Source organism: Perca flavescens, chromosome 12 (genome assembly GCF_004354835.1).
Source record: "Perca flavescens isolate YP-PL-M2 chromosome 12, PFLA_1.0, whole genome shotgun sequence".
NCBI classification, from domain to species: domain Eukaryota; kingdom Metazoa; phylum Chordata; class Actinopteri; order Perciformes; family Percidae; genus Perca; species Perca flavescens.
In genome coordinates, this window is record NC_041342.1 from 20,325,427 (window position 1) to 20,348,936 (window position 23,510).

A 23,510-nucleotide genomic window follows, 5' to 3' on the forward strand; every position below is an offset into this window, starting at 1 on the left:
TCAGGATGTTAAAATGTATAAATTCAGGGTTCACCAATCTCCACCAATCTCCACATCTCATAACATACATAACATCTCTCAACATTGTGCTCCAAATATGTCACAACTCAAACATCAGGGAGCCTCCATCACATCCATCTTTCACACAGGAGTCAACCAAACTGCAGGGAAGCTTTACACATTTGTCAGTGTGTGAGAGACAGAAACAGAGTTTTTCCCTCGAAGAATAATAAATGATTGTATAAAAGAAAAACCATCATACTGTACATGAAATATCTAAAATGTTTCTGTAGAAAAAGAGATCCATGAAAAATGTCGATCACTGCTTTTGCAGGAAACATTTGTGCCCATGTGTTTACTCCGACACTCATGAGGTTCTCACATAAAGCATCCACTGCACTCAGACTAGACAGACTCCACTGTGTACAGCCTTTAGTTTGTAATACAAAGATGCTGCCATATGAATATACAACAGAAAATAATTTATAATTTTGGAAGTTAACAAAAGAACCATATTTATTATGTAAACACAAAGGGTGACATAAATGCTTTAACAGACACGGTGTAGTACAGAAACCTAAACTAAACAATTACACTTTCAAATGTTTGACGGAACAAGACAGAGATTGTAAATTAGATTTGAAATGAACTGTTTAACTGCTATTATTCAGTATGTTAATGTGAGAACAACTACACGTTGTATTTATATGTATGTCTGCATATGGTGGTGTGTTATGTACTCTCTACTCTCAATCTCCTAGAAGATTTTATATTTTATAAGTTCATATTCAACTAATTTGCAACAAAAATTAAGTTTAAATTGTTATGAACAGCATCTAGCGATAACATGTGTCTGCTTGTGATTGCATGACTCTGTCCTTTTTAACTTAAGCTAAGATTTCTGACATATGCTCAAAACCTGAATGATACATTGCTAAATCACTCTTCTTAACTCAGTGTTGGTTGTCAGCTATTTTGTGACATAAAGTAGATACTGAAACAACTGCTGTAATGAAGCTGGTGTTATTATTTTTCTCATTTTCAACTAATCTCATTTTTAAAAACAAAGAAACAAAAGCAAAGCCAACATTGCATTTGTGGCTGTTTAGACCAAACACAGCCCTGCATTTAAAAAAAGCAAAAGCGGCGGCATTGGTGTTGCTTCAGTTACTGGTGAGAAAATGAAATACAATCCAGGAAGTCCAGTTTGACTAACAGTGTGTTGCCTCATCAGTTCAATTTTATACCAAAGCCTTTATTAGTAAAATAAATCACATAATGACAAACAAGATTGTGTTTGACTTCTGTGTGCGGTTCAACATTTGGAAAGATATGCACAAATCTCATAATCATAATATATCTAGCCAGGTTTAAAGGAAATATGGCAAAATCTTTCTACAGCATTGCAGCATCCAAACAACAGAAGATGACTAAAAATGAGAGAAATTTGTGCACTATTTGCTAAACTCTCAAAATCTTAATGGTGACTGACAGCCATAAACACCTACATACATAAAGTGGAGTTCAAAGGTTGTCATTTGCATCCACAACAAGATGGTTTTTGACAATTTCCCAGCTGCTCACTGTGGGAAACTTTTTAGAGATAATGATCCTCCCTGACAGATTTGGTGCAATCAAACTTGTTTCTGTAGGTTCTTTTTATTGTGCATACTTCTCCCTAACTAGGAGAATGCTTGTGTGTCCAATAGAACATTTAAAAAGGTAATACTGTGGGATTGCCATGAGTTTGTAAAATTAGTGAACAGCTTCTGAAAGATGCAGTAAAATGTCTAGCCATGTGAATCCTTTTTAGAATAAGTTTTTTTTTTCATGTTTTTCCAATGACCAGCCCTCAAAGACAGATGTAGCTGTCGACAGGAGCTGGCATGTTTAAAGCTGTCCAGAGGAAGAGAGAAACCCAGGCAGGGAGAGATAGAAACAGAGACAGACTGACAGATGGAATGAGAGGCGCCAGTGATTCATAGCATGTCAAAGAGCCTTGTGATGGTGAGGGAAACAAAAAGAATCCTAAGAACAGTGGCATTGTTGTTCTCTTGTTCATTATTCCAACCACATGTCGTCTGCATGTTGATGCAATGTACTGCACCTTACATCTCAATTTGTGGCAACAAAGGGTAGATGTAGGAGTTACACTGGATAGATTCGCTGTTGAGCAAATAACTGAGTGCATGTTGAGGTTATTGTGGCATTGTATTGCGCTGACGACAATCTAAAAATACAATGGGCTCATTAGTATTTTATCTAATGTGTGGTAAAAATAAATACTGAGAAACAACACAATTGATTATAATCATTCTAAACCAAGGCATATAGATTATCTTTTTTTTATATAGCTAAGCAATTTCCTGAAAAGAGGTTTGCTGTAGAGTTTACTGTACATACACCCGTAAATAGTGCATTTCTTGGGGACAATTTTCAGCCACTGATGAATATGCATTTGGTGCTTTAGTGAGTATTTACAGAAGCAGGATGATTTATATGAGATTGTCTCAAAATAAACTATTTTCATGTTAATAAAATATGTCAACTATCCATGTTGCTCATTAATGTGTTTTTGATAGTTTTTGGACAACATTAAAGGTCTACATCCCAGACTACAAAACTACAAAAACCCAGTAGTTGCTGTCTAACATATAATGACCAATGATTCTACATTCTAGTGCTGTGATATACTGTAAGCAGAAAGTATATGTATATGCTGTAAGCCAACAACGCTGTTTAGCACTTTAAATGATCCTTCAGATTCCTTACAAACTGTAATATTGCTGTGTAAGTGCAGTATAAGTAGCTTCTCACTCTAATCCAACTGAGTTCTCAGATTGCAATCCTTTTCCCAACACAGTCAGGCCAATCGACAGCACAATTGATTTCCTGATTAATGTCCCGGCCCACCTACTAGCATTGAAGCCTAGAGACATAATTTCCTTGTGAGCATGATCAATAGCTGCATCTACATAAATAAAGGCTGGAAGAAAATACATTTTGTTTAGTTAGGGCACTGAAGTCAAACACCTAGGTAAGAAACTGTTCGTTATTTATTTCAGGGGCCACCAGATGAGTTTTGTGACCTATGTGTCAAAATAGACACAACCCTCCCCTCGCCAGTAATGATTTTTTCCATGAACCCCAAAAACAATTTCTAAAAAAGACACGACCCTCGCCCAAAATTGTATCAATACCTTCTGTACTCGTTTGCAATTGTCAAAATTACCACTGCTTTTTTACAGCAATGACATACATGATTAAACCTCTGCTTTCTCATCTGATGCATCCCACTCCTCTGTTATGGTGTGGTGGCCATTTCAGTAGATTTACTCACTAACATTGTTGTGGAAACACAATAAGCATGGAAACTAAATGCACACTTCCTGCATTACTGAATGACTTCAAATACTAAGTTACTCCTCTAGTAAACTAGTATTCACATGAAATACAACAATAAAACATTGAGACCATTCAGCAAACCACTCTAGGTAACATTCAACACCATTAGGTCACTAGGCTTCCTCCACTTCACTGTTTAAACAAAGTGGAATAAACGTATAAAAGTCCAAATCTACACAAAACCCGCAATCAATTAGTAAGCTGACATCAAATGTGGCATTTAGGAAACCTTTATTGTAACCTTGGCATGGTAAGATGTCCAGACTAGCAACATTCATTTTCATTTTTTACATCCTGCTGCTCCCGTCGTCAGCCAGGTAATATGTTTTTTATTAAAGCAGTATATGAAATCAGATGTATTACCTACCACCATTTAGTTGTTTTATGTTATTTAGCTAAGATATTTATAAAATATTTGGTCATGCCAGACGTAATTATTCCACTCATTTTTTAAACAATGCAATTACCCGTTTCAGCCACCAGGGCGGCAGTGCTCCCCCTGCCCCACAGCCAAATCATGGGTCAGACCCATCTTGTAACGAAGGAGGGCTGAGACTAAGAGCTACATGGAAAAATATGCACCAAACAAGCCACTTTGAAATGTTGCTGTTTCTATGAATACAAAAGTTGGGTAACCCCCCCCCCCCTAAAAAATGTCGGATGAACCTCCCCTCAACAAAGAATAAAAAGACATGACTCTCCGCTATTTTCCTCCGGTGGTCCATTCCATAAATACCGAACTGTCCCTAATAGCTTTTAACCTGTTTGCCGCCTCTGAATGCTTTTATAAATTTACATTAATAGAGTGCATACTGGGAAAACAAAACAAAAAAGTAACAATGCAAAAGATTAAATAGAATAAATAAAAAATAAGACATTCAAGGTTTGTAAATTATGCGTAATGCTCTCTTGCATTATGCTTTGCAGAAACTGATTCGACCTGCGTGTAACATTTCCTGGCGACTACAGTGCTACATGGTGGTGCGGAAGTTGCCTCAGTGCTGGACTGCTGACCTCTCCCTAGCGTGCCTTTACACGATGAGCAGATATAAAATATGTAGCAGGCAGTCATCTAAATTTAGCTTCCAGCTCTTCCATCATCACTTTCTAAGTTTTGTGCTTAAAAAAGGTATCTTGGACTCATCATCATCTCCTAAGTATATTACAGGGTAATGTCTACAGTGTGAGATAAGTGGTGAGTGACTTTGACCTAAAAAGGTTACATTTGAGTTCATAAAACAAGAAAGAGAAAATACATATATTGTAACATACAGAGCAGATATCTATCTGAACATGCTATTTAATTTCATTTGGACCTAGACATGGTGGTTTTTATCTTTAAAGGTTGTTTTCTCGAATGCACAATGCTTTTCAAATTTTCAATAAACGCTTCCAACATAGAAATCTCAACAGTGGCTATCATTTATTGTCGCAGTCCCTGGTGTCGCAAAACGACCCTAGACAAAAACTGTGATTCATTTGTAGTATGCCCAAGACCAGTGTTGTTTCCAGCCACTGATGACTTTGAGAGAATAATTAAAGTTTGGGCTGAGTGTTGCTCGGGGATATTTTACATGCAGTAGAAGGGATGGGACGGGGAAGCGGCCAGAGATATTGATTACTGCTGGGATTACAGCACCATGAGCATCGCTCTCTGTCCAACAATGTAATCATCAGCCTTCTACTTGTAATGCGCAGGTCGCCACAGCCTCACCAGGGGAAGGAAGGAGAGAGGCAGAGGGAGAAGTGCAAGTGGACGCAGAACAGATGGATAATGTTTCATCTGCCATTGTCCTTCAACTCATGATGAATTTAAGGTTGAAATTTGCAGACTGGGAATTGTTTTTTTATGTTTTTAAAGAAGGTTTAAAAGAGCTGTGCCACACAGTAATTACTTGGATATCAGTGCCTGGTGTGTATTTAATGTCAAAAATATCTTGAGGAAATAATTGTTTTGTCTAACACCTGCTCTGTTAAACGAATTTCATCCATTTCTGTGGAATAGGGCTGTATTCTTCCCAGAGTTTAAGCCGATTGTTTCTCCTTTGCTCAGTGACTGTCACCATGGCTGCTAGTTCTAGATTGGATTCAGAGAATGCATTGATGTAAGTTGGCAGATTCTTTAAAGAAAAAGCTCCTCTTTGCAAGTTTAATCTTCCTAATGCATGACAGTGCTGATCCAGCAGTTTCCCGTACTTTTAGACAAATATTATTTACATATCTCTCAAAACTATCAACTTCCTCAATAAGAACTGCATTACATTCATCCCATATATATATATATATATATATATATATATATGTATAAATAAGATAACCAAATATCTTTCAAACATTGATTTTAAAATGTTCTTTAAAGGGTCACCTCCTCTCCTCCCTCTTTACATTCAGCATTCAATCGGTGGCTTTATTTTTCATTACTATGATGCATTTGTTGTGCAACTTGTTGTGTAGGAAGAGTCAGGTCAGTCATCTAGATATATGAATATGAAAAAATGCATGTAATTGCCAGATGCCGAACACTTAGTGATGCAATCTAATTCTTGCTTTGTGATCTGATCTCAGCCTTGTGTAAAAGCGATCCATACAGTGTGACCACATTTGTAAGTGGGTTAATCAGAATGACCTCTTTCACACACAGTCATTAAATAATATTGATAACAGCAGCATTAAGTCAAATTACAAATCTGTCAGACTTAAACATTGAGACATGTGTTATTACAGAAATACATTTAGGTTTACTTTTGTATCTGTGATAGATTTTTAAGCCTTCGCCTGCTGAGATTTAAAGGTGTAGTTTCTGTCGCCCCCATGAGAAATTCTTAGTAATGACAACAACACTGTTGGTGCATCCACATGACGCAAGCCTTCCGTGATCACACACCCCCGACCCCACCCGTCCTTCACACAGTTGCTTGTAGCCAAGGAGGACACAGAGGGTTAAAAAAACATGATGGGCTCTTCAGAAGGGGTAATTATCTTCACTTGAGCTTCTGCACGCAAAAGTCGCCGGATGACACCATTTTCTAAACATAGCCATACTTCGAAATACAGAGAGAGTTTTGCGGAGCTGGTAGTTTTAATTAGCTTTGTATCAACTGATTTTGCAATGGCTTGAATGTAACAGGCGTTCATTATTATAAAAAAGTTAGGCACTAAAGTTTTAAAGTCCCATTTGTCAATGTATGACCATACAAGTCCTATATAAATATTTTCTATTATTGTGGATGCTGCACAGTCAGCTAAGTAACTGTTCTTTGTTTGAATGCACTTGCACTTTGAAGAGGAAGTGCTCTCGAGGCGGTCAAGGGTATTTTCTTGGAGTTCTTTGAGGCGCCTTAGCCCTGGGGCGTCCCTTGAAACAACTCCCCATCTGAGGCAGAGAAGCCGGGACATCTAAAGTAAGCGGGCCAGGTGACATCACGGTGTTCCTGTCTTCTCTTTGCAAAGTGTCACACTTGCAAACTGTCTGGCAAACTTTCCTGCAACTTCTTGACATAGATTCTTATATAAATGTTACTTCTAAGGTTAAAGTGTGCTGGAGTGGAAGGTTTAGCTGTAACATTTCTTAGTATGTGGTTTTATAATATCCGCCCATATAAAAGGCCCCTCTTGGTGCATTTACTCTGTATAACCCACACAGCAGTAAATTCTTTTTGTGTCAGCCCAGACTAATTAGAAATGATGACAGTTTTAATTTGTACTGGGTAAATTAATAAAAACCAGAGTGTATGTCTTCTCTTAAGGTTTGTATGTGTGTTGCATGCTGGGACATATTTATATTAATGAATCTATCACCAGATGGCAGCAGTTGGTTTATCATCATAGAGGAGAGGCAGCAGTCAATGCTGTCAATACTCAATCGAGTCATGCCTGGTGGTGGTGGTTGGGATGTGGACCTGATCCCAGATAATGACACCATCCAGCCTCATATGGGGAAAAGTGGAGCTACTCGTCCTCGGGGCAGTGGGAGGGTAGGTAGATAAGCATCCTCTCTGTGGCTTCCATCTGACTAAATAGGATGACCAAGGAAACTGTAGGAGTTACTAAGGTTGTTTTTAGATACACCAAAGAGAGAGACACCAAAACCTGCAAATGCTTTTTTCGTGCAAAGACAGATATGCAGAAGTGCTCAAACTTTACTGTCACGTGCCTGGAAAAGTAAAATGGATATACAAATTTGGCTTGCAAAACGTGTCTCTCTCAACTTCCTCAACAAAACAAAATAACAGAGAACAAAAAAGTCTCCTCAAAACACAACACTAATTCTAGCTGAAGTACAGCTGGCATGTAAGCACCAGTAATTGTGTTGGGTCACCCCTTACAGATGCCAGTCAGTGAGATTACACCATTTGTTTAAATACAGCCTGGTCAAAAGGATAAACTCAAATCAAACGGAACTGAATTGCCACCTCAGTTTCCACCGTTTGTGTGTTTGCACTGGCAGCAGAAAACAAGGACAACTGGCACAATATTGACAATCATCAAACACAGATGTTCAAACCCATGCAAAGGTATTGCTGCTTATTTGGTTGCCGTCCAATGTGCAGAATTAGATAAGAAAACAAAAAATGAAAACATTGATTATCAGTCATATAGTCAGAACAATAGAGTGAAATTTTCATCAGGCTCTCAGTTGCAAAACATTCCCATTTAGGTTAGGGTTGAATCAACTCTGTGTTAACAACCAGGTTACATTGCAATTTGCGATCAATTAATGCTCTCCCTAATACAACAACAAAACGAATGTGTTGGTTGTGAAACTGAGCAAAACATACGCTTCATGCTCGATCTGCATCACGAAAGACAGATGGAGGAGTGTGAATTCCTTTGTTTAGGGAAAAGAGCATCTGCAGGGTTTCTGAGGTGGCACTTGTCATTGAAGGAGTAGAGAGAGATAACCTGGGGGGCTGCAGATAAGTGAATCTAAAGACCTCAATAAAGCCCAAGCCAGGACAGGAGAGAGACGCAGGCAGGTATTAGTCCATCCATCATTTCCTTCACCCGATCAGAGAGTACAAAAATATACCACTCTCATCTAATCTGCCTAGTTCTTTCTATCTTTGTCATCGGTGGCATCAGATAACTGGCAGAGGCTAATCCCTGGATCATTGACAACTGGAGGTGATAGGCCATGTGGGTTTACTTCTGAACGGTCTTATTCTCTAGTTTTAAAGGAAAAATAAAATAAAACCTGACCCTCTTTTTTCGTAGTATTACAAGCTCACCCCAAGTTTATTATTTTATCTCAACCACGTAGTTGTTACTGTTTGGTTACCACTATCCTACTACCATCCCTAAAAAAGAATTAATAAGCAACAATCACAATTAATGTTCAGAAAAATATATATATATATATATATATATATATATATATATATATATATATATATATATAAGGCAGGATGTATCCATGTCTTCATGTTGTCAACGTGAAATTCTGACCCCAACATCCGAATGTCGCAGCAGAAATCAAGACTCATCAGACCAAGCCACGTTTTTCCAACCGTCTATTATCCTATTTTGGAGAGTCCGTGTCAATTGTAGCCTCAGGTTTTTGTTCTTAGCTGACAGGAGTGGCATCAACAACCATGCCATGTTCAAAGTCGCTTAAATCACCTTTCTTCCCCGTTCTGATGCCTGGTTTGAGCTTCAGCAGATTGTCTTGACCATGTCTACATGCCTAAATGCACTGAGTAAAGGTGGTAAATTGTGGCCTAATGATTCTTACAACAACATTGAAATGACTTTTGCTATGATATTAAGCAGACATAAAGTCTCACAAAATATTATAATTCAGATGTGCCATCAACATGATTTTAGCTTCAATGCTTCATGCATCATGCCAACTCATGATGTACTGAAAAACCTCAAGATGACACAAACATATTTTTACAGTTGCTTTATGTTTGATGTGTCTAACAATGGCTGGTTCAATAGAAAGAGATGTGTTCAGAGATCATCCATTCATTTTAAATTTCCGCTAATTAAATTTTGAAACAGCAAACAATTAGTCATGAAGGAGAGGTGACAAAATGCCAATGTATGAATCATTAATTTGATAAAATTATAACAAGTTTGATAACAAGTGCAACAATCTGACTTGTGCTTACATCAACATGCTGTAGTATAATGTCAGCACTTAGTAATCAGCTGCTTTGCGCCGAAGTGGCACTGGAAATATTGCAATTACAAATGGAGGACAAGCAAATTACTGAGCATGTATGGAAGACATTGTGTGATGGTATTTAATTGTGGATGAGTTAGACTTTTCAAAGTTGCAGGAATGGGACGTTTATGGATGGACAAATGGGCAGTATAAAAAAAGGAAATCAGATTTGTTTTAATGTGTTGTTAATAAAATCCTTTGCAAACTTATGATTTTTATAAACTTAAATAACTAATTTGAAAAATAAAACTCCTGTTATTCAGTCCATTTTGTGATTGAGATGATGGGATACAGAATTATTAGTCAATAGTATACTTGTATAAGTTATCAACCACATTTTATATTTGGCTGAAGAAATATGCTATATTGCACTTTTGATGGGCCATTCTGTGTGATGTGGTATGTGTTTTTACATGCAGTCCGCCCTTGATGGACTGTATAAGTATACCCTTACTGTGGTATGGTATGCTATTCAAAAATGGTAACACTTTATTTAGATAGTCAATCTGTAGATGCTCTACAAACTATCAACAGATTATCAGTGCATTTCTCAACTGAATGTCTGCAGACTTTCAACAATTAATCTGTAGATGATCTACAAACTATCAACAAAATATCTTACTTCCATAACCGAATGTCTGTAGATATTCTCAACTGAATGTCTGTAGACATTCAACAATTAATCTGTAGATGATCTACAAACTTTCAACACTTTTTATTGTGATAATCTATATATCTACAGATATAAAAAATGCTTGAAAAAGCACATTTGTAGTGTATCAGTAACACACACACACATATATATATATATATATATATATATATATATATATATATATATATGTGTGTGTTATTATATATATATATATATATATATATATATATATATATATATATATATATATATAGATACTCAACAACTTTGCTACAACTTATTTGTAGCTTGTCAATAGCGTCTCTAAAATATTCTTAACCATTTACATCTACCGCAAATCTCTAAGTCTATTAACAGCATAACTAAGGCATCAGTAACACTTTTACAACACATGTGATGTCATCAAGTAACTATCTGTAGGTATGCTTTGTGACTATCCAAATAAAGTGAAACACAAGTGAAACTTAGTCGACTGTTTATGGCTTATTGATCAACATGTTCAGTGCGTTCACAAACTCTAGAAATAATCTATAGATATGCCTTATGTCTATCCAAATAAAATGAAATTTATTTGACTGGTTATGGCTTATCTACTTCACATTAACAAAACATCTTCTGATCAACATGTTCAGTATATTCATAAACTCTAGAAATAATCCATAGATGTGCCTTATGACTATACAAATAAATTGAGAGTGTTGCAGTGTTGTATTTGTCATGGTGCAGCTATATTTCTTATCTATTTTAGGGTATTGACTTGCTGGAATTTGGTTGTGCTTTTAACTATAGATGATTGAAAGAATAGTCGAGAAACTGTGAATTTAACAAATATACAGACCTGTTTTGAGTGGATAAATAAAGGTGTAAATTTCCTTTCTCAATTTCTTTACTGAAACTATACAAGATCTCACACAAACTGGATAATGTCCACTGAGAACTAGCCACATAATGCTAAATTACCTGTAAAACATGCAATGTGTTTTAAAAATGTATAAACATTCTTCACAATAATGAATCAAATGTCTAACATTATGTTTCCAGATTTTCACAAGGTTTATGTATGCGGCAAGTGGACATGTTGCAAGATGGGATTTCTAAGAGTAGTGCCACACTCTCAAGGATGGCAAAGAAACTTCGACACATCTGTCTTAAAAGCATGAGAAAGCATCGGAAGCAAAAAGGGCAGAGAATAGGTGGAGTTGATGTCCTTATCCACATTGATGAAAGCAAATTCTGTCATAAAAGAAAGGTATGTATTCTGTTGCTAAGTTATTCTATAGCTTTCAAGTCAAAATATGCAATATCAACACTAAATTTGCACGCAGAAAAAAAGACAACATTATCTACAAATCTGTACGAACAACATGGTTCATTCAATTCTATTCAAATTGATCTTGCAAACCAGCTCAATATCTTGTACTACAAAATTATTTTTATTGTTTTAACTGACAAGTCTCTTCAAAGTGTTGGGAGATTCCTTGTCCACTCATTATATTTAAACATTAATTTATTTCAGTATGCCAGAGGACGCTTTGGTAACACATGGAGGAGAAAGACGTGGGTATTTGGGATGTTGGAGATACGGGGCAACTCCAGACAACCCATCCTTTGTTTAGTGAAGAGGAGGAACAAGGCTACCTTGGTTCCTATTGTCAAGAAGCACATAAAAAAACCTCAGAGTACGGTAGTAAGTGATGGGTGGAGAAATTATTCAAGTCTTTCACAGGAAGGCTACAGACATGTGAAGGTCAACCACAGTCAAAATGACGTCGACCCAGCTACAGGTCTACACACACAGAACATTGAAAGGGCATGGCAGACCTACAAGAAGGAAGTATGGCGGTTGCGTGGAAACTGAACAGAAAAGTCTCTGAAAAGGCAGCTCTGCTTCATAGAATGGACCTACTGGTTGGGCAAAAGACATAAACATGGAATCCTTGGTAGACTTTTTAAGGACATAAGATATTCATGAATGATGACACATTGTAGATATTAGCCATTGTAAAGTTTATACTCTCCTCCTCTTTTACTAACCTCTTCCAACCTCCAAATGTGACTTGTAGAGGTGAACACATATACACTTGTGTTGCATAGTATACTGGAATTTCAGAAACCACCATTCAACATAATGATCAGCATTAGGCTCTGTAATTTCATAAATTATGTTCAGCAATGTTGCAGCAGATTTCGGTGCGTCGCTTGTATTAGAGGCTCTGTTTTTGTATAAGATGTGCACATTTTGGTAGACCAGGCAATATACCAGGCAATACAGTGCTGTGATTTTTTGTTCTTTGTGAATGTACTGAACATGTTGATCAGCAGATATTATGTAAATGTGAAGTAAGCCATAAACAGTCCACAAAGTTTCCCTTGTGTTTTATTTTTATTTTGATAGTCATAGGCATATAGATTATTACTAGGTTGTGAATGCACTGAACTTTTTGATAAGTAGACATTTTGTTAATGTGATGTAGATAAGCCATAACAAGTCAACTACATTTCAATTTATTTGTATAGTCATAAGGCACATCTATGGATTATTTCTAGAGTTTATGAATATACTGAACATGTTGATCAGAAGATGTTTTGTTAATGTGAAGTAGATAAGCCATAACCAGTCAAATAAATTTCATTTTATTTGGATAGACATAAGGCATATCTATAGATTATTTCTAGAGTTTGTGAACGCACTGAACATGTTGATCAATAAGCCATAAACAGTCGACTAAGTTTCACTTGTGTTTCACTTTATTTGGATAGTCACAAAGCATACCTACAGATAGTTACTTGATGACATCACATGTGTTGTAAAAGTGTTACTGATGCCTTAGTTATGCTGTTAATAGACTTAGAGATTTGCGGTAGATGTAAATGGTTAAGAATATTTTAGAGACGCTATTGACAAGCTACAAATAAAGTTGTAGCAAAGTTGTTGAGTTTCTATATATATATATATATATATATATATATATATATATATATGTGTGTGTTACTGATACACTAGAAATGGGCTTTTTCAAGCATTTTTTATATCTGTAGATATATAGATTATCACAATAAAAAGTATTGAAAGTTTGTAGATCATCTACAGATTAATTGTTGAATGTCTACAGACATTCAGTTGAGAATATCTACAGTCATTTGGTTATGGAAGTAAGATATTTTGTTGATAGTTTGTAGATCATCTACAGATTAATTGTTGAAAGTTTGCAGACATTCAGTTGAGAAATGTACTGATACTCTGTTGATAGTTTGTAGAGCATCTACAGATTGACTATCTAAATAAAGTGTTACCTAAAAAATCCCCCCAAAGGCCTACATTGCCACCCATCAAAGCATAACAGGAAATGTTGCTGAGACTTGCTGCGGAAAGAATCAATAGCAAACTGACCTTTGTCACAACCTACACGACATTTAGCGTCTTACTTTAAGGTCATTGTGAGAGATCCTGGTTGTTCCTGCCCCATTTGATCTTTTATTGTTGGCTTTGATGAGGAGTATTAAAACAGGTCATTTGCTTTATGTCCATCTCTGTCCCATCAGCAGGCCGATGATGTTGGCTTCACTAAAACTCAAGCCAGAGGTCGACATCAGTGAATTAATTGTGGAGCGTGAGAGACGCTATTCCCCGACAACATATTGATCCTGGGGTGTTGAATATGCTAAACATTTGTCTGACAGAGGTGCTTTGAAAATCAGTGATACTACATCCCCTGAATACCAGGAGTGAATCTGTAGGGGACTGCGGTAAATTATACTACTAATAAAGGATGCAGAACTGTGGTTGAGTATTTAATCATGTGGTCCTTTGCTTTTGTCACCAGCAATTACCATGTTAAATAATTCCTTGATTAAAATTCTTAATACCTTTATTATTGACAGACATGGGGGACTCGAGTCACATGACTTGACTCGAGTTAGACTCGAGTCGCAAGTTTCAGAACTTGAGACTTGCTTGATTAACATTCATAAAAGACTCGACTTGACTTTGACTTGATATTCATGACTTGAGACTTGACTTAGACTTGAGTCAAATGACTTGAAATGACTTGATTTTCTGTTTAATAAATATATTTTTCCCTTCTGATATTGAGGAGGAGTTAATTTTACGATTTTAGTGCTATTGCATGCGCAGGAACCGTTGATATGATGACCGGGTAGCGCGGCAGACCGTCAGTAAACAACACTGGCTATGGCTAGTAGGCTAACTTAACGTCATGGATCACTCTCATGGGCGCCGATACCGTGGGTGCTCGAGCTCCGGAGCATCCACGGAAAATACTGACCGCCCACGAGTGCCAGACTACCAGTTCATTTTAACGTTAATCTAAAATTAAACAATGCAGTGGTGGAGCGTCTGTCATAGTGTGATTGGTTATGTCGGTGGCATTGATTCTTAATTTCCCACGAAGCTGATCGCGGTTACGTGCCAGTTAAACTTTTCATCTCCAATCCTATCTGAATTTGTGAGAAGTGGCGCTGTCCTGGCTTTATTATGGCGTGTGTATGGAGCTAAATCGGGGCCAAATGTTTTGTTCATTCGAAAAAAATATATATAGTTGAAAAAATAAAGCTTGAAATTGAAAATTTAAGTTTTGGTCAAAACTTGGAAAAAATAAAACCATGTATTTGAACTAAAAATAAGTGTACCAATTTTTCTTTCAGTTTGAATAAAATATAGATTCAATTCTGGAATTATTTTGAATAAATTATAAATTTTCATTTTTCACTTTTATATTTGTTTTCAGTTCCACATTTCATGTTTTCAGATTCAAAAGTTATTTTTTTTACGGCTTCAAATCTTTTTTTTACGGCTTCAAATCTTTTTTTTCGGTTTCAGATCTGTTTTTCACTTTCAGATATTTTTTTTTTTTTTTTTGAGACTTTTGGCCCTGATTTGGCGTGGGGGGCGTGGCTTCAACTCAGAGGGGCGTGGCATTATGAGTGACAGCCTATCAAAGAAGGCAGAAGACTGGAAATGGTGTTACTGTGAGAACTATGACTGAATGCTTTCTATCCACTATATACATGTGATTTTTACTTAAACTGATGCCAGTGACAAAGTTCCATTTAAAAAAATGTTTTGGACAACAAATGGTACCAATTACATTATAAGAGCAATAAACTGTGCCAGATTGTGCAGTTCAGCAGGAACAATGACTTCTCCCACTTCCATGTATGACTTATAGCACCACAGTATTCACTGGCACCAGCCCACAGGTAGGACATGTGAAAGATATTAGCATTTTGAATAGATACTTTTGCGACGTTATCCCTCAGTGGCATTTTTTTTGTGATTAACACATAAAAAGGAAAATAGGTGGACAGCTGGACAAAGCTGGCAATCAAGCATCGCTAGCACTAAAGTTAGCATTAACTAACGTTAGCTTCACACTAGCTGGTGTTTTTACACTAATTTCAGTGTCCAGCTCAAGTTTTTTTTACTTTAACGTGTATTGGTCTTTGTTAACCTCGGTTTGTCAGAATGACCATAACTTGACACTGGCTGCAGTGAAGAAGGTCTCCTTTTATAGAGTAGACAAATATGACTTTACATTAATGCTCTGGCCTGATAAATTACGTTTTACACTATAACGTTACATGTAACAGCATGACAGTTATGCCTTAGAAAATATGCCAAGTGGGCAAACTTTGAAGGCTTCTACCACAGCCTAACTTAAGTATCAGAATACACTAACTTGTCTTTTTGTATTTGTATGTCTTACTGTCTGTTTTCTGGACCGTGTGTGTCCGTAATAAAAGCTTTGATTGATTGATTGATTAACAAAGCGGACCAGGACAAGTTATGTTGTTTAAACTAACCATGAAAAGGTAACACTAGCAATGTTAGTTATCTATAATGTTTTACATTTATAAGGCTGTACGGCTGCAGGCAGCCACTGTCGAGTTATGGTCATTCTGACAAACAGAGGTTAACAAAGACCACTACAGGTTAAAGTCAAAAACTTGAGCTGGACACTAAAATTGGTGTAAAAACACCAGCTAGTGTGAAGCTAACGTTAGTTAATGCTAACTTTTGTGCTAGCGATGCTTCATTTCCAGCTGTCCACCTATTTTCCCTTTATGTGTTAATGACAAAAAAAATGCCACTGCGGGGATAATGTCCCAAAGTATTTATTCAAAAAGGCTAATATCTTTCACATGTCTTACCTGTGGCTGCGCCAGCAGGTTGCCTTTGGCGGAGCGGACGCTATGCTGACTGACGAGTGAATACTGTGGTGCTACATTCAATGTCATACATGGAAGTGGGAGAAGTCATTGTTCCTGCCGAACTGCACAATCAGTTTATTGCTCTTATAGTGTAATTGGTACCATGTGTTGTCCAATACAATTTTTTAAATGGAACTTTGTCACTTGCATCAGTTTATTAAGTAAACATCACATGTATATAGTGGATAGAAAGCATTCAGTCATAGTTCTCACAGTAACACCATTTCCTGAAGTCAACATGACAGAGGAGTCTTCTGCCTTCGTTGTTAGGCTGTCACTCATAATACCACGCCCGTCTGAGTTGAAGCCACGCCCCCCACGCAAAATCAGGGCCAAAAGTCTGAAACCGAAAAAAATTATCTGAAAGTGAAAAACAGATCTGAAAACGAAAAAAAAAAAAGATTTGAAACCGAAAAAAAAAAAAAGATTTGAAGGCGTAAAAAAATAAGTTTTGAATCTGAAAACATGAAATGTGGAACTGAAAACAAATATTAAAGTGAAAAATGAAAATTTATAATTTATTCAAAATAATTCCAGAATTTAATCTATATTTTATTCAAACTGAAAGAAAAATTGGTACACTTATTTTAAGTTTGAATACATGGTTTTATTTTTTCCAAGTTTTGACCAAAACTTAAATTTTCAATTTCAAGCTTTATTTTTTCAACTATATATATTTTTTTCAAATGAACAAAACATTTGGCCCTGATTTAGCTCCATACGTGTGTGTTCGTGTCGGCCGCTGTCCGTTTCCTAAGGTTCTGAAATGCAAACATTTTTTTTGTAAAAAATCATCTGACCAGGCAACGATGAAACATATGGCAGTTTGCAAGGTCTGTAGTACTTATTTCCGACGTCGAATTTCATCAGTCCCCATATTCAGCTGAACCACTATTTGGACGTTTGTGAAATCCCTTCAGTTTTTGGCCATGAATAAGCACACCCTCCCCTCTTTGTTGAGCAAATAAAACTAGGCACACATACACACACACAACACAAACTGCTCTCTCTCTCTCTCTCTCTCTCTCTCTCTCTCTCTCATAAACACACACACATGCAGACGTAAGTATGTGAATAAAGCTAGGCACACATACAACGCACTCTGCACTCTCACACACATGCACATTCACTCACCAATATTAATAACTTTTCACTCTCTCTTTCTCAAACACGCACACATTCACTCACAAATACACTGTCAAATATCAACATATACTTTCCATTCCATGTGATAAGCAAAGGTGGTGGGATTTAGCTACTCCTAAAGAATATGTTTTGTTCTTTAACAGAAGGAAAGGTTAAAGGATGTGTTTCTGTCTCATAAAAGTGAGGCATGTTTGAAGAATATTATTTGACTTAGGAACCATTATACTTTAATTGTTTGAAGGAATTTCATGATTTAATGTCCTGTTTGAGGCATATTGAACAATGTTGATTTATTGTTGGCCTAATATCAGTTTTAGGCTGTGATTTTTTTTATCTGTGTTAATTTAAACTCTTCAATGTATGTGGACACAATGTCTTTTGAGTAAAAAATGCAAATAAAACTCCAGCAGTTCATAATCACTGTCTTTAGCTTGTTTAAAAATGGAAACTTTTGTATGACTTGACTTGTGACTTGCTTGACCAAAGCTATGATTTGACTTGACTTGCTTGGTTGTCACAAAAAATGACTTGGACTTGCTTGAGACTTGAAGGTTAAGACTTGAGACTTGCTTGCGACTTGCCCATGTGTGACTTACTCCCATCTCTGATTATTGATGTTTGCTTTTGTACTGAACAGGTTTCAAAATGGCTTTACCAGCTAAGACATGTAATCTCCTCATAGGGAAGATGTGTGTGCATGCATTATTCTGTTCTTGTATGCTTGTGTGTATGAACAAACTCTTATAGGATTACAAATTTCTGCCTTTTCTTTCTCTATAACTTTCTTTAAAAAAACAGAAATATTCAATTCAATTTACCAGTTAAGGCACCTTTTTTAAACATAAGTTCCTTCTCCTTAACGCATTTTTCCTCTAGTCCCCTCTGTGGAAAGACTTTTGCTTCTGGTGACATCTGCTGGTGTTGAGTTTGGAGGAAACTTCACAAAGTAAAGGAGGGTGACTTGTGGTACAGGTTATCCCATTTTGCAAAAGTTTGGTCCCTGCCAAATCCCAGCTGGTTTGTACCCAACTTTCCATCCTGTCATACATACCATATCAAAGTGCCTTGAGCATCCAAAACAACATAAAACGAGTTTTGACAGTCAATATTTGAGTTCCTTTTGGTTTAGACAACCAGACTTGTATTTCAACAAACCAGACTGTTTTCCCCAGCCCTGCAGGGTACCTTGTCCATATTTGATGTTGAACTTTATCCCGTCGACTTGATTGCCCGTGAGTCTACAGTCTGTCATTAGTCTGAGGTCTGAGGGACAATGTTCCTCAGGTTCCAGCAGTGTGAAATGGAATGACTGTAAAACCTGTTCAATTATTTCTATTTCCATCCGAGGCCCATCTCAGGACTTTTGTACTACTGCAGAGTGAGACGCCCCCACACTGTGCCGCCTTCTGTGATTTAGAAGACGTGTTTGATAACCAATCATACTGTAGCAATGCTGTGGGAGGGAGAAATTTGGAAGTTTCATTTTGATTCTTGGAATTAGAGTATCACAAAGGTTTATAGATATTTTGAAATTGCATTCATTAACTCCCCACTGTTTGCTTCAATGTCAAAGTTACTGTCAGAGTAATTGATTAGTAGTGCTCATTGTGACGTCAAACAAACACCTTGCAGCAAATTACAAATGATTACTTATCACCTGTAAACTTTACAGTACATTGTTGTGATTTATTTGAATGTATATATTATTAGATACAGTACATTTTCTGTGATTAAAATGGTGCTCTAGTCATTTGGCACAGATGGTTTTTTTAAAAAGCTGATTAATAGTCATCTCAGATGAGACAGGTACTTTCTGTCTTTAAGTCCCTACTATAGTACAGTATGGGTCAAATTACAAAAGCACTAGATCCTAACCCACACTTCTATCAAACTCCACATCCTCGGTTTTTCACACAGGCTTTCTGTCAAAGGTCTGTAGTGTCCAAGCCTAAACACAGGTCAGAGCTAATGAGAGAATCAACCTAGTATCATTCAGCTAATTGTGCTTTTCCTACAAACTGGGTCAGATTCAAAGGTCCATTGGGGGAGGGTGTTAACCACCCGCATCAGAGTGGCCAGAGCACTTTCTCTAATATGCCTTTGAGAGACCTCATTAGCTGCATACATTTGAACTCAGATCTGCAACACGTAGCAAACTTTAAATTTAAAAATACTCAACTTGAGAATGCACACAAACAAGAAATGAAAATGAACGTGCAAAGAATTACAATCATGTTGGTAGAAATATTCTCAAAGTTCACTAAGATACAAATGCTAAAATAATGAAAATGTATAATACAACAAAATTAATAACCATATTACTAAAGTGTAAATATTGTTAAAATACGTTTTTCATACATGCTTTTATTTCTTTATCATCTTCTCTCCTATTTCATTATACATTATATGTGTTCCAGCTGCTACACAATACAAACCAGCCATTCTTCCAACTAACATCATTGTCATGCAGCAGCTCTCAATTCAGTCATATCATCCCCTCACATCTCTGAACCAAAGCCCCCTCACAAAGCCTTATAAAAATCTGTGCCCTGGGAGAGAGCAAACTGTGGAATACCAAAGTGTGCCAGGTGCTGCGTTTAAAAAAGCAGGACTGCTTAAACAGAGATGCATTATTTAAAAGACAACTGAGAGGCATAAATAGAGTGAATGCATGACAAGGCCCTACAATCTGTAGCCCCTAATAGGCCCCCAGTGGTCTTGGTGTGGTCTTCTTGTGCAAGATCAGTCGACTCGGTCCCCCTCTGGCTCAGGATAGCATGCTGTTTGTCTTAGTTTAACCTTGAGCAGCTATTTTCCAGTCAAACCACGATAATTTAGCCCAGTCGGGCTGCAATGTGAATAATGAGCTGTGTTGAATGGCAATAAATGCTACTACAGCTACTGTATTGTGCACTGTTGGTCATGCCACATAGGAACTTTGATTGTTTTCTTTCAAGACGCCAAGTCAAAAAAAATCTAGTTACATTGCTGTGCTGTGTGTGTGCTCGTCTCTACTGAATGGATGAATTATTCCCTTTGATCGGACAAAGATGACTTCATTAACATTTACAGGACATATTAAACTTCCGTCCAAACCGTTGTGCAGCATCCCTTGTAGGTCCTTGCAGTACTTGAAATATGGCTATTATAACCACTGGCTCACCCTCACAATCACATCATTGTCATGTGACACAAACAATACAGTACAAAGGTAGCTACGCCAAGCTGTGAGCACATGGCAGAAATGAGTCAGCCATGTGGCAGGCCAACGCCCAACTAGCTGCTACAGAGAGAGATAACATAGGCCGAGTTACAGACGTTGTGAGTCAATATCCACGTGGGGCCATATCCATTCTGTACGGCAGCCTACAGAGAGCCAAATGAGCATCAAACACATGCTAAAAAGACTCACAAGTAATATCTGATTAGCTTTCCGTGTTGATCATTGACAAGGTAAAATCCAGCAGTGCTGCAAATCAGCAAATAATCTTGTTTTACTGTAATCAGCCAGGCTAATGCGTTTAATACAGTTGTTGATGAAGTCAGTGCGGCATTGTAGGCACTCCAAGGCTCTTCATATTGCACTTTACTCAGGTCTTATACCTCTCTAGGCTCAAGTAAGCAATACTCACAGATTGCTGGAGTGCAGGTGTGCCACAGAGACTCACATCTCATTAAAACGTGCATTACCCCCTTCCTGTCTCCCTATCTTCGCTCCTACCCAACCCTGCTGTAACCATATGGACCCCATACCGGCTCTCATTATACAGCATAAAGTGAATTCATTCCCAGGAAGACAAGAAAGGCCCAGAAGTGTTTACGTGTTCAGGGTGGCATGTTAATAATCAGATCTGGGGGTGGAAAAAGGCTGTTATGCTGACTCATTCAATCATGTCTTAGAAGGGGATGATATGGCTTATTTGAGATGTGAGAAGGGGTCTATTATCTGACACTGGAGCCACATACAATAACTAATGTCAGGTTATCCTAGGATTAAAATGTTTACTGAATTTGTTACAATGTTTTCAGTGGGTGTTTTTATGGTGAAAATTCCAGCAAAATATCATAATAAAAAAAAACTAATGCATTTTGTCTTCATTTAGACAAAGAACATTTGAATATAGACTGGACAACAAAAATCAGCCAATCACACATATACTGCAAAAAAAGCAGCAGGCGATGGAAATTTTAACATTTCATACAACAACACAACATTCACTACACTTACAAACGAGGCCACACCCACTTAGGAGACAGAAAGCGAATACCATTTCATACCATTGGCGCGGCTTAAAAAAGGCTTTACTTATGATAATCTTTGGTTTACGGCTAACCAAGCTAGCCTATACTACTAGCTGTCTGAGGCAAATGTGTCGCTAATACAACATTCTAACCAACCGGTAATTTACTGTTGGGCTAACTGTTACTGTATGTAATTTTCTCTTTTTACTTTTCCTTTTGTAGCCTTTGTTTCATCCTGGCATGATGGACAACCTAGCTAATTTGAAATTTAGTCAACTTAGCTTTGTTCGTGTACTTGTTCATTTTCACAATACCTTGAATCTAACTCTTGTTTCATCTTTTTTCTGATTTGTAATCACTATCATTGAATAAATGGTCTAATGTGTTTTCACATCAACTCAAAATATATTTTAATACACTTAAAAATACATTTGAATACATGTTTTGAATGTATTTCCTCTGTATGTACAAATAATAAATTATAAAATATAAAAATATTTTAGATTTGTTTTTCATACATTTGCAATTTGTCAATTTTTTAGACATAATCCAAGCATTCAGTATTCTGAAGGAAAGAAGATACAGAAAACATGCATGTAAACTGTTTGAAGAGTCTGCCAAAAGCTTTTTAAAGTCACACATGCACATGACATGTACCACTTACTCCATCCCTCTTCCTTTAATCCATTAGATACTCTGAAGTCACATGTCCTGCAAGGCGGGGGTGTACCGAGGCGCTCTCAGCCCCCAGTCATTAACCCCCTCTCCATCTGCTGACACAACAAAGTGAACAGCCACAAAATCAGATGACAAGAGATAGAAAGAAATTAAGCAGGACCAACGGGGAGGGTGGTGGAAAAGATGTCTTAAGCTTTCCTTAAAAAGACAGCGCACAGCAGGCAGCTCATCAGGAAATTGGGGTGTCAGCTAGCTGTCAGGGTGCATTGACCTAACAGGGTTAGTTTGCCGGGCAGCTGTCATTGACATGTCAATCTGGCTCTCAGCCAATCAATCTTTGGCCGAAAGGATAGCAGCTTTCAGAAAGAAGGGAAGAGAAGACCTTATACTTATTCTATAATATATATTTTGAATAATATTTATTTAAAAAAGACATAGTTTATTTACCTTCCCTTTTAAAGTACAAAGAATAACCTGAATTAAAGCTCCTGACCATTTCGCTCACCATAATTATCAACATATAAACTACTGTATATGAACTTCAAAACGGCTTTTGCATGACCCTTAATCTCTCCAATAAAAAGTTGACTTATTTCTCAGTCGGTACTCGCATACCAAACCCTCTTGCTGTCTGTGAAGGTCAAGCGAGTGCTTGGAGAAAGTGTGTGTTGGTGCAGAGGAGGAGAACTGCTGTATGCGTTCAGTGCCGGCTCTGTCTGGGTGACCATGAAGCTGCCTATCTCCCCCCATTGCTCCTGCTCCCCTCAGCCTGGGCATGTCAGCTTTCTGGGGCACAGCGGCCTGGCTCCCCAGGGAGAGGAGACAAAGAAGGAGAAGGGTGTGAGATGGGTAGGGCATAAATAAAATAACACTTGTGTTTCACCTTGGAGAGGCTGGTTGCCTGTTGTTGTTTACCTATATGCAGATTTAAATCCAGAGAAGCTCATTAATAGCCCTGGGAAATGTGACATCTTCCCTTGGGTT